This window comes from Erpetoichthys calabaricus, chromosome 12 (genome assembly GCF_900747795.2).
Source record: "Erpetoichthys calabaricus chromosome 12, fErpCal1.3, whole genome shotgun sequence".
In the NCBI taxonomy this organism is placed as follows: Eukaryota; Metazoa; Chordata; class Cladistia; order Polypteriformes; family Polypteridae; genus Erpetoichthys; species Erpetoichthys calabaricus.
The window spans coordinates 8,530,925-8,544,935 of NC_041405.2; positions in this window are offsets into that span (position 1 = coordinate 8,530,925).

The window sequence follows — 14,011 nt, forward strand, 5'->3', positions numbered from 1 at the left end:
AGTGCATTCTCAAATAAAAAGGCAGCTGAAGCAGTGATATATAAGTTTATATGCAAACCAGTAGTAAATATTTACAAAGCACTATACCGTAGTCTGGGCGGCACAGTGGCGCAGTGGGTAGCGCTGCTACCCTGGTCCTCCCTGTATGGAGTTTGCATGTTCTCCCTGTGTCTGCGTAGGTTTCCTCCCACAAGTCCAAAGACATGCAGGTTAGGTGCATTGGCGATTCTAAATTGTCCCTAGTGTGTGGTTGGTGTGTGTGTGTGTGGGCTGGCGCCCTGCCCGGGGTTTGTTTCCTGCCTTGCGCCCTGTGTTGTCTGGGATTGGCTCCAGCAGACCCCCGTGACCCTGTAGTTAGGATATAGTGGGTTGGATAATGGATGGATATGCCGTAGTCTATGCAAAAACATCCATCCATCCATCCATTTTCCAACCCGCTGAATCCGAACACAGGGTCACGGGGGTCTGCTGGAGCCAATCCCAGCCAACACAGGGCACAAGGCAGGAACCAATCCCGGGCAGGGTGCCAACCCACCGCAGCTATGCAAAAACAAGACTGTTCAAATGAATGAAACCAGTAAATACACATAAACCAATAGTGTGAACATGTAAACCAATAGATTAAACACAAAAATACACAATTTATGGCCTGTATGCACAAACTCACAGTCACTACTGTGGCTAGCTTACAGTCGCTAATCAAACCACGTAATTTAGGATATGCTGATTCATTGTTATTTTTACTTTTGAGTTTTCCTTGAATAATCCTTAGCTTTGAATTTATTAGTGATTGTTTCTAAAAGTTCAAAAATTCACGTCAGTCACAGAAGAAAACAGCAGCCCCTGGACTAAAACACACTTGAAAAATCTCAGTGACCCTCCGAGACTTATCCGCTGTGTCAACAGTTCGTTTTGCTTATTCAAATCTAAAACACTGCTGGGCTTCTTTTCCAAGCTTGTTTTGTTTCTGCCTTCCATTTCAGTTTCCTCCAGGGAGCACACTGCTGAATTTACCTTTGGCAATATAAAACTATGTTGATAAACTTGATTTAAAAATGACATTGTGCTTGTGTAGGTTATTATCTGGTCATTTACACATAATGAATAAATAATACCTCTGTAATGACGTGTTACCGGTAATGATAAGCGACACTTTCCCCTTTTCAGTCTGTGGTGCGTCATGCAGTTCACATTCATAATCTCCTTCATCTCCAGCACTAACATTATGGAGGAGCAGCAAGGCATTCGTTATACTTCTGGAGTTCGCTCATCGACAGTGCTGCTGGTTTTCACCTCTCCATCCATGTACTCTGCCAACAGATTTCTTTTTTGTCTCCGGGATACAATTACAAATTTGAGGTCATGTTTAGTGTTCATGACAGAGAAGTTGCAGGGCAGTATGACATCTGAATGGAGCGATGCAGTCACCTCAGATTTTGGAACATACAACTGGAAATGTCACAATACAACTTAAAAAGAGGGAGAGAGAAAAAAAAGAAGAAAAAATGTTGTTAGGAAAAGCATGGGACGACAATTATTTTTTCAGTATTAAATTTCAAATGTCAAAAACATGCCAACAGACAATTGACATCAAATAATAGTTCATGGTTCTATCCATCCATCCATTATCCAACCTGCTATATCCTAACACAGGGTCATGGGGGTCTGCTGGAGCCAATCCCAGCCAGCACAGGGTGCAAGGCAGGAACAAATCCTCAGGCAGGGTGCCAGCCCACCGCAGGGCACCCACACACCAAGCACACACTAGGGACAATTGCACCTAACCTGCATGTCTTTGGACTGTGCGAGGAAACCCACACAGACACGGGGAGAACATGCAAACTCCACACAGGGAGGACCCGGGAAGTGAACCCAGGTCTCCTTACTGCGAGGCAGCAGGCAGGTTCTAATAAAACCTTTTCTTTCTTTCATTGTCTGTAGTAGTAGGGTGTTGTACCGTCTTAGCCATTACGGATGCAATGAGAAGTGAAGCAGAATGACTCCTTTTATTGGCTTTTATTGAGCCGATTACAGTATCCAAGAACCTGCCCCTGAAGAAGGGGCCTGAGCCGCCTCACTTCTTACATATCATTGCATAAAGGTTTCCAAGTCTTCCTCGTTTCTTGCAGTACCTCAGGTGACTACAGAATCGAGCACTTTGAGCAGGTGTGGGTGGCATATTGTGCCACTACACAGGACAGGAGACAAAATAAAAAAAGCATTAAGGAAGCAAAAGTGTTTCATGGTGTTTTTTATTCTGTGGAGTGACAAACATAGAGGGCCCTCCATAATGTTTAGGACAAAGACTCGTTTCTCTTGATTGGCCCATCTTCCTCACAGTCTAAAATTACAAATCAAATAATTCAGACATTGTGATTAAAGTTTTATTTAAGGGGATTTGCACAACACTTTTTCTATCTGGTCCCCCCATTTCAGGGCACAATGATGTTTGGGACAATTGGCATCCCAGGTTTTTGCAATTCCTCAGGTGGGTTTCATGGCTTCATATACTGTAATACCTCGGCATGCTTCTACCGTTTAGAGTCTACAGTCTCCATTGTTCAACATAAAGACAAGAGCTGTGCCATGAAAGTCAAAGAAGGCATCATGAGGCTGAAAAGCAAAACTAAATCCATTGGTGACATTGGTAAAACCTTCAGATAACCGAAATCAGCTGCCCACATTCAGCAGCTCCTGTGTCAACTGAGTGACGCTCCATCCAAAACGTCTTATTCAGAGGTTCATTTCCAGCGGCTTGTATTGCAGGTGTGGAGTTTCTTTTCCAAAGAATGACAGGTGAAGTTAATTCAATATACAGTAGATCACTCTGAATTTACATGGCAGACCCTGGCTTCCGGCAACACCGAATGAGATTGTCAGGTTAGAAATTGAAAGGACGGACACCAGTGGCCCTGTCGGTTACATTCTGCGTATTGTATGGGGCTTTTATTACAATCACACTATCAGCTATTAAACTTTAATCCAACAGAAACACACAAGTCAAGATTGCAGGCCACAGATGATTGTTCCTATCATTGTTCCCTAATGGAAGCCTTCTATTGTTCATTTAAATACCACATGGAGTTTCCTGTTTTTTTTTTTACTTTTGATGAATCTCGATGTTTTAGACCTCCCTGAGTCTGATTTATTTTCCTGTAAGTATAGTATTGTAATTGTCCAAAAATTAAACCTCGAGATTTTGATGAATCACAATGTTTTGGACCTCCCTGAGTCTGATTTACTTTCTTGTAGGTATAGAACTGTAATCGTCCAAAAATTCGATTTCGAGATTTTGACGAATCCCAATGTTTAAAACCGTTTTAGTCCGAAAAAAAAACATTTTTGGAATTATGTCTGTGTGTCCGTCTGTGTATGTGTGCATGTAAACTTGATAACTTGAGTACACTTTCACTTAGGTCAACCAAATTTTACTTACAAGTATTAGGTACAAAACATAGTGTGAAAGATTGAGGTCTCCGTGACCCCTTGAACCCTCGGATCAGACGTCTTACACTATATAAAACTCCAAATATTACTTTTATTTAGACAAATATGTGCACCAAGCACCCTATACTCCACAACACTCATATATAAATCAATAATCAATACACAATCCTCCACTCCCAGACACGTCGCCACCCTACCTCCCAGCTCAGCTCAGCGTACTGGGCTTCCCACAGTCATTTTATAGTCCCTGACCCGGAAGTGGTTCCTGGCACAACCCACAAGTCCTTATTCCTCCTGGGTCAGGGTAAACAGTCCTTTTCTTCAATCCGGAAGCACACCGTTTCCTCCTGTCCTGGGATTATGACGTACTTCCGGGTTATAGGGCATATAAGAGTCTACGGTCTTCCCTACAGCGACTCCTGGTGGTCCCCAAGGCATCCAGCAGGGCTGTGTGTAAAAACTACATAGTCCATGAGTCCCTGCTGGAACTCGGGGCACGTCCATGCTGCAGGGAAAGCTCCACCTGGCGGCCTGGGGGTATTGGCCGGAATGAAAAGCCGGCCACATATCACAATAGATTTATATCAATTTTTGGCTATTTCTGCTAACTGGAAGTGGTACTTTTTTATTCATGCAGCTGCAGAGTCCGATTTATTCAACTTCACTTTTATAATAATAGTTCAATATATTACTAATTTGATTTGATTTGTTGTTGATGGTTCTTTAATGTACATAATATAAAAATATAATCCTTGTCTTGCAGTTTACTCCTCAAATATCCATCCCCATATCTGAGTATACGAGAAAGTCGAGGGGAGAGCACTGCCGAGTGTTTTCAACATGGCCTGATTTTTAAGTCAAATGTGTGGTTCCTACAATTCCACTCTGAAATTCAAACTCTGCTAAGTTGCATTATGTAGTGTCAAGCTTGCACATCTGTGGATGACCCTCAGGGCTCCTCTAAGGTATGTGATACCACCCTGGGTTGAGAGAGGGCACTAGTCATGCCCTCTCCAATTCCTTCCACAGCCAAGTGAGGGCACCTGACCCCTCCCCTTCTTGTCTCCCACCTGTAAGTCGCGGGGTCAACTGAAGGAGGCGTAAGTCTGTGAACTGAGGACAGCACTGGGTGGAGCTCCTGCATGATCCACCAACAAGTATGAGAGGCCTGAAGCCCAGATTGCCTACTTATTGTTTAAATTTATTTTTCACTCCCTCCTTGCCGCTGAGCGCTTGTATTTAACTCTCATTTCTTTTAGAAGTAAACGGAGATGACTGGGTTGGTGCCCTAGCATTGCGATTCCTCATTTGACTACAGTGAACGAGTGAATGAATGGCTGGGCACAACAAAATATTTTCCATTTCCATTTTGTCCACAAGAGGTCACCCAGACGCAAGAATAGATAACAAAAGGCACAATTTGAAATTGTATGATAAAATAACATGACTATAGTTAACAGATTGATAACATATACACTACCTGGTCAAATGTTTGGACACACCCAGAAATGTTCATATTTTTGACAGAAATTGATACACTTCTCATCAAGATCGCATGAAATTGATCTAATAATATAGCCAAGGCTGGTATTTCTAATGGCTATTGCTGTTTGCAATGTCTGATTTTCATTTTTTTATTCACATCGGATTTCAAAGCCCCATTTTCATGTACCATTCTTTCAGCGTCCTGATGGTCAACTGACTTAGTTAGTCACGTTTACATGCTGGTTGGCGCAGTGGTAGCGCGGCTGCCTTGCAGTTAGGAGACCTGGGTTCGCTTCCCGGGTCCTCCCTGCGTGGAGTTTGCATGTTCTCCCTGTGTCTACTCCGGTTTCCTCCCACAGTCCAAAAACATGCAGGTTAGGTACATTGCCGATCCTAAATTGCCCCTAGTGTGTGCTTGGGTGTGTGTATGCCCTGCAGTGGGCTGGCGCCATGCCCATGATTTGTTCTTGCCTTGCGCCCTGTGCTGGCTGGGACTGGCTCCAGCAGACCCCCGTGACCCTGTGTTAGGATATAGCGGGCTGGACGATGACTGTCTGAGTGACTTTTATAAGTGCATTACCACCGCTGACACCTGTTATTCTGTTCACTTGGGTTGTAAGGTTCTGGCATTCCTAAAGTTCAATTCTAGGTTCAAAAATGGCCAAAGTGAAACAGCTTTTTCAAAAAACAAGTCAGTTATTTTTTCGTGTGTTTTTTTGCAGAATGAAGGCTACTCCACGAGACAGACTTCTAGGTAAGTGAAGATTTCACACAAAGGTGTCTATCACTGTCTTGAGAGAAGAGGGTGCACTGGATATGGCCAGGATAGAAGAAGAAGAAAAGGAAGGCCCAGACGGACACCTGCATAACAGGAATAGGACATCAGAGTGTGTATTTGGAGAAGCAAACACCTTACAGGTGATCAGTTTGCCTTCTTTTTTAAATGCTGTGGAATATATAGAGGCGTTATCATCTCCTTGAACCCTCAGACAACATGTCAGACACCAGGTAAAAGTCCAATAATGTTATTTATTGTTACAATAATGTGCAGAAAGCACCCTCCACTCCACAGTACTCCAATAATCAATCACAATGCACAATCCTCCACTCCCAGCAGCTCAGTCACCCTTCCTCCCAACTCCGGCTCCACGCTGGGATCTCCCAGAGTCCTTTTATAGTCCCTGACCTGGAAATGCCTCGGTCCCTCAGTCCATGTGACTTCCTAGCACAGGTCAGATCAAAACTCTTCTTTTCTTTATCCCGGAAGTACATCATTTCTTCCACTCCCATGACTGGGAAGTACTTCCGGGTTATAGGGAAAGTAGCAGTCCCTGCAGCGTCCCCTGGAGGCCCCCATGGTAACCAGCAGGGCTGTGATGTAAAACCCCACTGTCCATGATGCCCTGCTGGAACTCGGGGAACCTCCATGTTGCAAGAAGGGCTTCACCTGGCAGCGTGGGGGTATTGGCCGGGATGAACGATACCAATCGTAACTATCTAAACACCTCTTTAAACTCCTCATTGAAAATAAGAAATTGATTCACGTTCTTATGTCTAATGCCAGCTCTGAATACAACAAAGTGTGTCAAATTTCCTGTGTCATCTCTAGGATGTTGGCCTTACAGGCAGAGCAATTTCTGAAACTGACAAATAAAAAGAAAAGGTTAAAATGGACAAAATAAAACAAAGACATTGGAGAGAAGATGACTGAGAAAGCGTATCATGATGGGCCTTCCTGAATCAACTTTTCTGCACGAATTGAAGTTTACGTGTACATTTACATTTATTAGCTAACAGATGCTTTCATATAAAAAGGTCAAACATCAATGTGGGGAACTGTTTGGGAACAAGCGTGGTAGGACAAGGGTACACATCACGAGTGAAGAGCTCTGAACAAAATACAAGCTGGTTACAAACACCGCAGTGAGACAGAAATTCACCAAACAAGAGAGCCTTCAAATGTTTCTTAAATACATTGAGGGAGTCAGAATTTCGAATGGAGGTGGGCTGCTCATTCCACCAACCAGGATCTACACGTGAAAAAAGAATTTGGTTGGAAATTTGATACCATGCAGAGGTACACTCACTAGACCCGAGTGTAATTAGTTTACAGGTTTAATAAGTCACTGTGCTCTGTACAAATATTTTAAATCTGTTTTTCTTTTCTTTCTACATGCACAGCTGAGCCAGATTTAGTACAAAGGGGCTCAGCATTTAGAACTGCTAGGCCAAGCATAGGACAAGATAGACAAAGACAAATGGGCAATGTGCACTATTTGTGTGTGTTAGAGTCAGCATGACATTGTATCCTCTCTATGCCTTGTATGGAATGGCATGATTTACCTAAGTAAGGGCGTGTAAATGGAGAAAGAGTATAAAGCCTTGGAACATTGCCCGACACACCTGGGAAGCTGACTGACGGATGGGAGATAACGTCATCTGATCGTGAAAATCCTTCCAGCGCAGACTGCACACATCAAACTCCCACTTCGGTAATTGTCTTGCCATTGGCTTCCTTTCATCTGTTATGCCATGTAAATCATAATTAAAGAAAGCTGTTATTTTCTCTTATGTTATTTGTTACCGCCGTATCACTATGGGAAGGATATCACCTCATTAATATTATATCTATATAGTTTCGGGTTACTTAAGACGGCGCAATTGCAAATGAACTTATTCCAACAAGGGAGATAGCGCCCCCTAGAGGAAAACACAGAGTGCTCTATAAGGAACACAGGACCTCATGCATGTGGGGGGACGAATAGGAATATTGGTCCTGGGCCCTGGTGGCTGAAGGGGGCCCCCAGATGGCCTGTGTTATCAATTCAATGTTTTTGTCACAGATTTGATTAGACAAACACCTTTGACGTCAAATGAAGCCCATAAAGAAGATACATTGCACCAGTTTTAAAAGGATCGGATACCTCAAAAATTGTCTGATAGCACACATGCTATGCAATGTCTAAGAATTTAAATTATTTACCCATTACACTGTGGCTGGGAGAAGGCATTGTTTTAGTAAATGGTGTACCAAGAAAGACTGAATGGTTGAATGGGAGCCTGAATGTGAACTGAATTTTCTGGATGGTGCGAGGTAAGTTCTGCCAAAATCTGTTAAAGGATATTTTCATGCATTTGGAAGTAAACTACACACTGATAATCTTTTGCATTTGGCTTAGGCAGAGTGGTGGCTCTGAGGCTAGGGATCTGCACTGGCAATCGGAAGGTTGCCGGTTCGAATCCCGTAAATGCCAAAAAGAGACTCTGCTCTGTTGGGCCCTTCAGCAAGGCCCTTAACCTGCAATTGCTGAGTGCTTTGAGTAGTGAGAAAAGCGCTATATAAATGCAAAGAATTATTATTATTATAATTATTTTGAAATGTAAAAAAAAATACGCTTGTAATATTTGGGTTGAAATTTAACAGAATATGCATAATTTTTAATAATTAAATCCATCCATCCATTATCCAACCCGCTATATCCTAACTACAGGGTCACGTGCGTCTGCTGTAGCCAATCCCAGGCAACACAGGGCGCAAGGCAGGAAACAAACACCGGGCAGGGTGCCAGCCTTCCGCAGGGTGTAATAATTAAATAATAATTTGTTAATAACAGTTTTATTAAATGGCCAATGTGTCGTGAGGTGGAGGCATTTCTGTCCTAAGATGTATAACGGTATGGAAGCACATTCATATTGACAAACGTAACGTTAAAGACCATCATGGCCACACTCAATAAAGAGACCCTGTGCCCAGACAAATACCAACAAACCACTGTATGACGCTAGGGGTCGCTGTTGCCCCTTTCAACCCAACACTGAACACAGGGTAAAATCACCAAGAAGGTATTCAATTATTGTCTTCTTGTTTTCCATGCCAATAAGCACGTCCGCCACCATAAACAGGCAAGTAACAATAATAATAATAATAATAATAATAACAGCAACAGCAATACAATAAAGCACACAAATCTCTCCTCCACTCCTCCCAGCAAGCTCTGTCCTACTACCTCCCAACTGCGGCTCATTTGCTGGGTTTCTAACAGTTCTTTATATAGTTCTTGACCCTGAACTGCTTTGGTTCTTCTGTTCATGTGACATTCTCACACTTCCGGGTCAGCTGGAGAAGTTGTGTTTCTTCTTCAGCTCGGAAGTAGTTCAGGGTTTCCGTCCCCGTGGGCTATACGGAAGGTAAAAATCCCCTCGTCTCCCTGCAGCCTCTTCTGGCGGCACCCACGGTACCCAGCAGAGCTGTGAAGCCGAACTCCAGATCCCATAGTGCCGTGCAGGAATCTGGGGCACTGCTAAGCTGCAGGGAAGCCGCCACCTAGTGTCCTGGGGGAGGCAGCATCCCAAATTAGCTGTCTTCCCCCATCCTTCCAAATATTGGGCGTCCTGGCCATCCATCACACCACTCACCTGCTTTACCCATTCATGGTTAACACAATCAAACCCTAGTCAAAAATTTTAAAACGTTCTGCTGCATTACACAGACTAAGCCCAAAACTGCATTAAGCCTTCAAAAATATTCTGACGGATGGCACAGGAAAAATAAAAGTGATCTTTGCTTTCTTAATTATTTTATTACAGTTGTCACATTGTCAGAGGCTGAAGCACATATGTCTTAAATAGAAGAAATAAACAGGAAAGAATTTTGGAAAGTGTGGTTATTTAAAGTGATTTGGCTTTATTTTCATTGTGTATCAGAAGTGTGCCAAGATGCTACCAGTAATTGGCTACGCCTAATGCTGCTATGCTATATTGAGATACCTGAGAAATATTATGAGCTCTAGTGTCGGTCATAAGACTGTAAAATAACATTTGGTGTTCAGTTAGCAGTTTGTGTGAAGGAGATGAAGTACGTCAGAAGTTGGAGTAGTCCACTGAGAGAAATAAATAAACAAATAAATAAATAAATAAGGTTATTTGAGATATCTAATCACACACCACCATACTAATCCATCCATCCATCCATTATCCAACCCACTATATCCTAATTACAGGGTCACGGGGGTCTACTGGAGCCGATCCAAGCCAACACAGGGATCAAGGCAGGAGACAAACTCCGGGCAGGGCGCCAGCCCACCACAGTCTATCTATCTATCTATCTATCTATCTATCTATCTATCTATCTATCTATCTATCTATCTATCTATCTATCTATCTATCTATCTATCTATCTATATCCTAACTACAGGGTCACAGGGGTCTGCCGGAGCCAATCCCAGCCAACACAGGGTGCAAGGCAGGAAACAAACCCCAGGCAGGGCGCCAGCCCACCACAGCCATACTAATCCAAACTATCTAAAGACCTCTTTAGACTCCTCATAGAACATAAATTGATTTGTGTTCTTGTGTCTAATGCAGACTCTGAATACAACAAAGCAGATTAGAGCGATAAAGATAAAGAGAATGAACTTTATCTGTGATGAATGATGTCACGTCCTTTCAGCTCTGTTTTTTACTTTGGCCGTATTTTCTATTTTAACCTACTTAGTCTAACCTTTTGACTCACTGGACTGATAGCAAATAACCATTTTTTACACATCATTTGGTGGTCACATATTTTTTCATACATTTTTGCCAAATGTAATCGAACCAACCTTGTGGAATTATTTCAAAATAAAATACTAATATCTTTCTTTGCGCAGTACCTATAATTCACAAATGTAAAACAAAATACTTCACAAGTAGTGAAAGAAGTAGTGAAAGAAATAATACACCTAAATACCATGCGGTTAAAGCTCTGGTTAAAGATGTTATGACCTGTTATGACATGGAGTTCCAAACATGGCAGATGAGATGAGGCTTCACCAAAGGCAGGCCAGAAACTTCACAGACCAACCTGGAAGACATTCACTCTTGACCAGCATGTTTCAGAAACCAACTGTAGGCTAACAGCTTGAGCAGACCTCAAAATAAGCAGTTGACCATAAGAGGTACGCAAAAAAAAGCCTTACAAGGGTTATTAAACCATGAAAAACAACCCAAAACTGTCTTATTCTGCTTCTTCTCCTTCGTCTTTCTCCACTTCTATGTGGGGTCGATGTGCCTAATTAACCTTCTCCATACAGCACTGTCCTGCCTCTCCTCCCCAGTCACACCCTTTTCCTTCAGATCTTTTTACCGTATCCATCCACCTCTGCTTTGGCGTCCCTCGCTTTCCCTTCCCTTGCACATCGATACCACTTCAGCCTATCTTCCTGTACCTTCTTAGATTTCTGTCCCACTTTTGTTAGGCCTCTGATTGTCTCATTTCTTATTCTGCCCATTTTTATAGCTCCACATTCTCATTTCTATCACATCTAATTTGATCTCTGGAGCTCCATACATTATTGGTGGTCTAGCCAATGTCTTAAATTCCTTACCTTTAACCTTCACCTTAATTCTTAAGACACTCAATACCTGCTTTACAGTCTTCATTAACTGAAGAGGTCTATTAATTTTTTACATCTAAGATGTCTCACTTAAAGGTTTTCCCATACTGCACCTGTCCTAGTGTGTATATAAACACAGGGAACTCCAGTTTCTGTATTACATCTCGCCTGAAGAAGGTGCCTGAGTTGCCTCAAAAGCTTGCATATTGTAATCTTTTTAGTTAGCCAATAAAAGGTGTCATTTTGCTTGACTTCTCACTACATTCATAATGGCTAACACGGTACAACACCCTAGTACTACAGCCTTCATTATTGTAAGACTAATCCATTTCAGCATTCTCACTTCTGCCACATCCTACTTCTCCTGCGCTCCCTTTACTACCCAAGTCTCAGCTCCACACATCATTGTCGGTCTTACCGTGGTTTTAAAAAACCTGACCTTTGACCTTCACCATAGCTCTTTGATCACGCAATACGTCTGATACCCTCTTGTTCCATCCACACTGCACTCTATGACTTATCTCAACATCTAATTTACCATCTCAGGCTACCACTGATCCTAGATTTCTAAATGTATCCACCTTTTTGAGTTGCTGTCCCTGCAGTCTAACTTCTGAAACCTGGTCACAATTAAAGCTCATATATTTTGTCTTCTTGCTATTTATCTTGAACCATCTATCTTCCAAAGCCCTTCTCCATTCTTTCAACTTCTTCTCCACCTCCACTCTTTTTATGTTGCTACACAACATAATGCCGTCAGAAAAATGTCTGCACTAGGGGGGACTGGTCTTTTATCTCACAACTCAACATATCCATAACTAGACTGAAGAGGTAAGGACTTCAGAAAGACCCCTGGTGCAGACCTCCTCTTCTCTTCTTTCGTCAGCATCTTTTCGCATTAAAACTGATTAAATCAGTGTTTGTGGTGAAATTATTTAGTACATTTTCTTTAATTTTTCACTCAAGTCTTCAATCTGCCTCAAGAATGATTTAAGATATGAAAAGGTAGGGGAAGTGATGGCGAAGGTGGTAGGGATAGAATGGCGACCATACGTATGCGCCGCACGGCTGCCCTGCTGCCCCGCTACCGAGAGCTGATTCTACAATAAAATAAAATAAAAATAAAAATCATCACCCCGAAAGCGGACAGTAGAGGTCACATAGTATATAAGTACCAAATTTCAGGTCAATCAGTAAAACGGTTTGCGAGCTACAGGTGATTTAAAATCCTGGACAGACAAACAGACAGCCACGGTAGCGTATTATAGAAGAACCAGTAACGGCGCACTGCATGATGACGTGCAGTGAATCCCCATGACTTATTATTTTCCTACTCTTTCTCTGTACGTTTAGCATTTGTTTGCTCAGAGGTTGATGCGCTTGCTGCTTCCTAAGCAGCTCTTCTTTTCCCCACCCTAGAGGCCCGCTGCTTCTCTTCTTTTCGCATTAAAACTGAAGTCCATGTTTATTTTGCAATTACTTAGTACCTTTTTTGTAATTTTTCACTTAAACTGGCATTTAGGTGTTCAATGTGAATTTCCCCTTGGGATTAATAAAGTATCTATCTATCTATCTATCTATCTATCTATCTATCTATCTATCTATCTATCTATCTATCTATCTATCTATCTATCTATCTATCTATCTATCTATCTATCTATCTATCTATCTATCTATCTATCTATCTATCTATCTATCTATCTATCTATCTACCTAATCTGCCTGAAGAATGATTTAAGATATGAAAAGGTAGGGGAAGTGACAGCGAAGGTGGTAGGGAATTAGAACAGTGCCCATATGCATGCGCCACACGGCCATCCGCTGCTGAGAGATGATTCTACAATAAAATAAAATAAAATTATCATCACCCCGAAAGCGGATAGTAGATGTTATGTAGTATATGTGTACCAAATTTCAGGTCAATCGGTCAAATGGCTTGCCAGGTACAGGCGATTTAAAATCCTGGACAGACAAATGGACAGCCACGGTAGCATATTATATATAAAGATATTAATATTTTATTTAAAAAAATCAAAAAATTAACAAAAAATACTCAAAACAGAAAAAATGTACCTTAAAGCCAACCCCTTGGCAAACAAGTCCCGATGTACAATCCTTAAGAAATAAACCAAAGACCAAAGAGCAGATACAAAATCAGATAATCCACACGAAAACAAACCCAGAATAACACAAGAAATGCCTCAACGGGCTGCTTTTTTGCTTTTTTGACAGCCAAACTGTTTTTACTTTCTCATATGCAAAGTATAGGGAAAGTGTTATTGTAATCGTCCAAAGACTTGATGTCGGGATTTTGATGAATCTCGACGTTTTAGACCTCCCTGAATTCCTCGTATAGGGAAAGTATTGGAATCCTCCAAAAATTCCATTTCGAGATTTTGACGAATCTCGATGTTTTAGACTTCCCAGAGTCTGAACATACCATTTTTGGAATTGTGGCTGTCTGTCTGTCTGTGTGTGTGTGTAAACACAATAACTTGAGTACGCTTTCACTTAGGTCAATGAAATTTTGCATACAAGTATTAGGTACAAAACACAGATTTCTATTAACTTTTGAGCTATTTCTGCTAACCGGAAGTGGTAGTTTGCAGCTGCATAAATAAAAGGTAGAGTTTGATTTATTCACCTTTACTTTTATAATAATTGTTCAATATATTATTAATTTGATTTGATTTGTTGTTGATGGT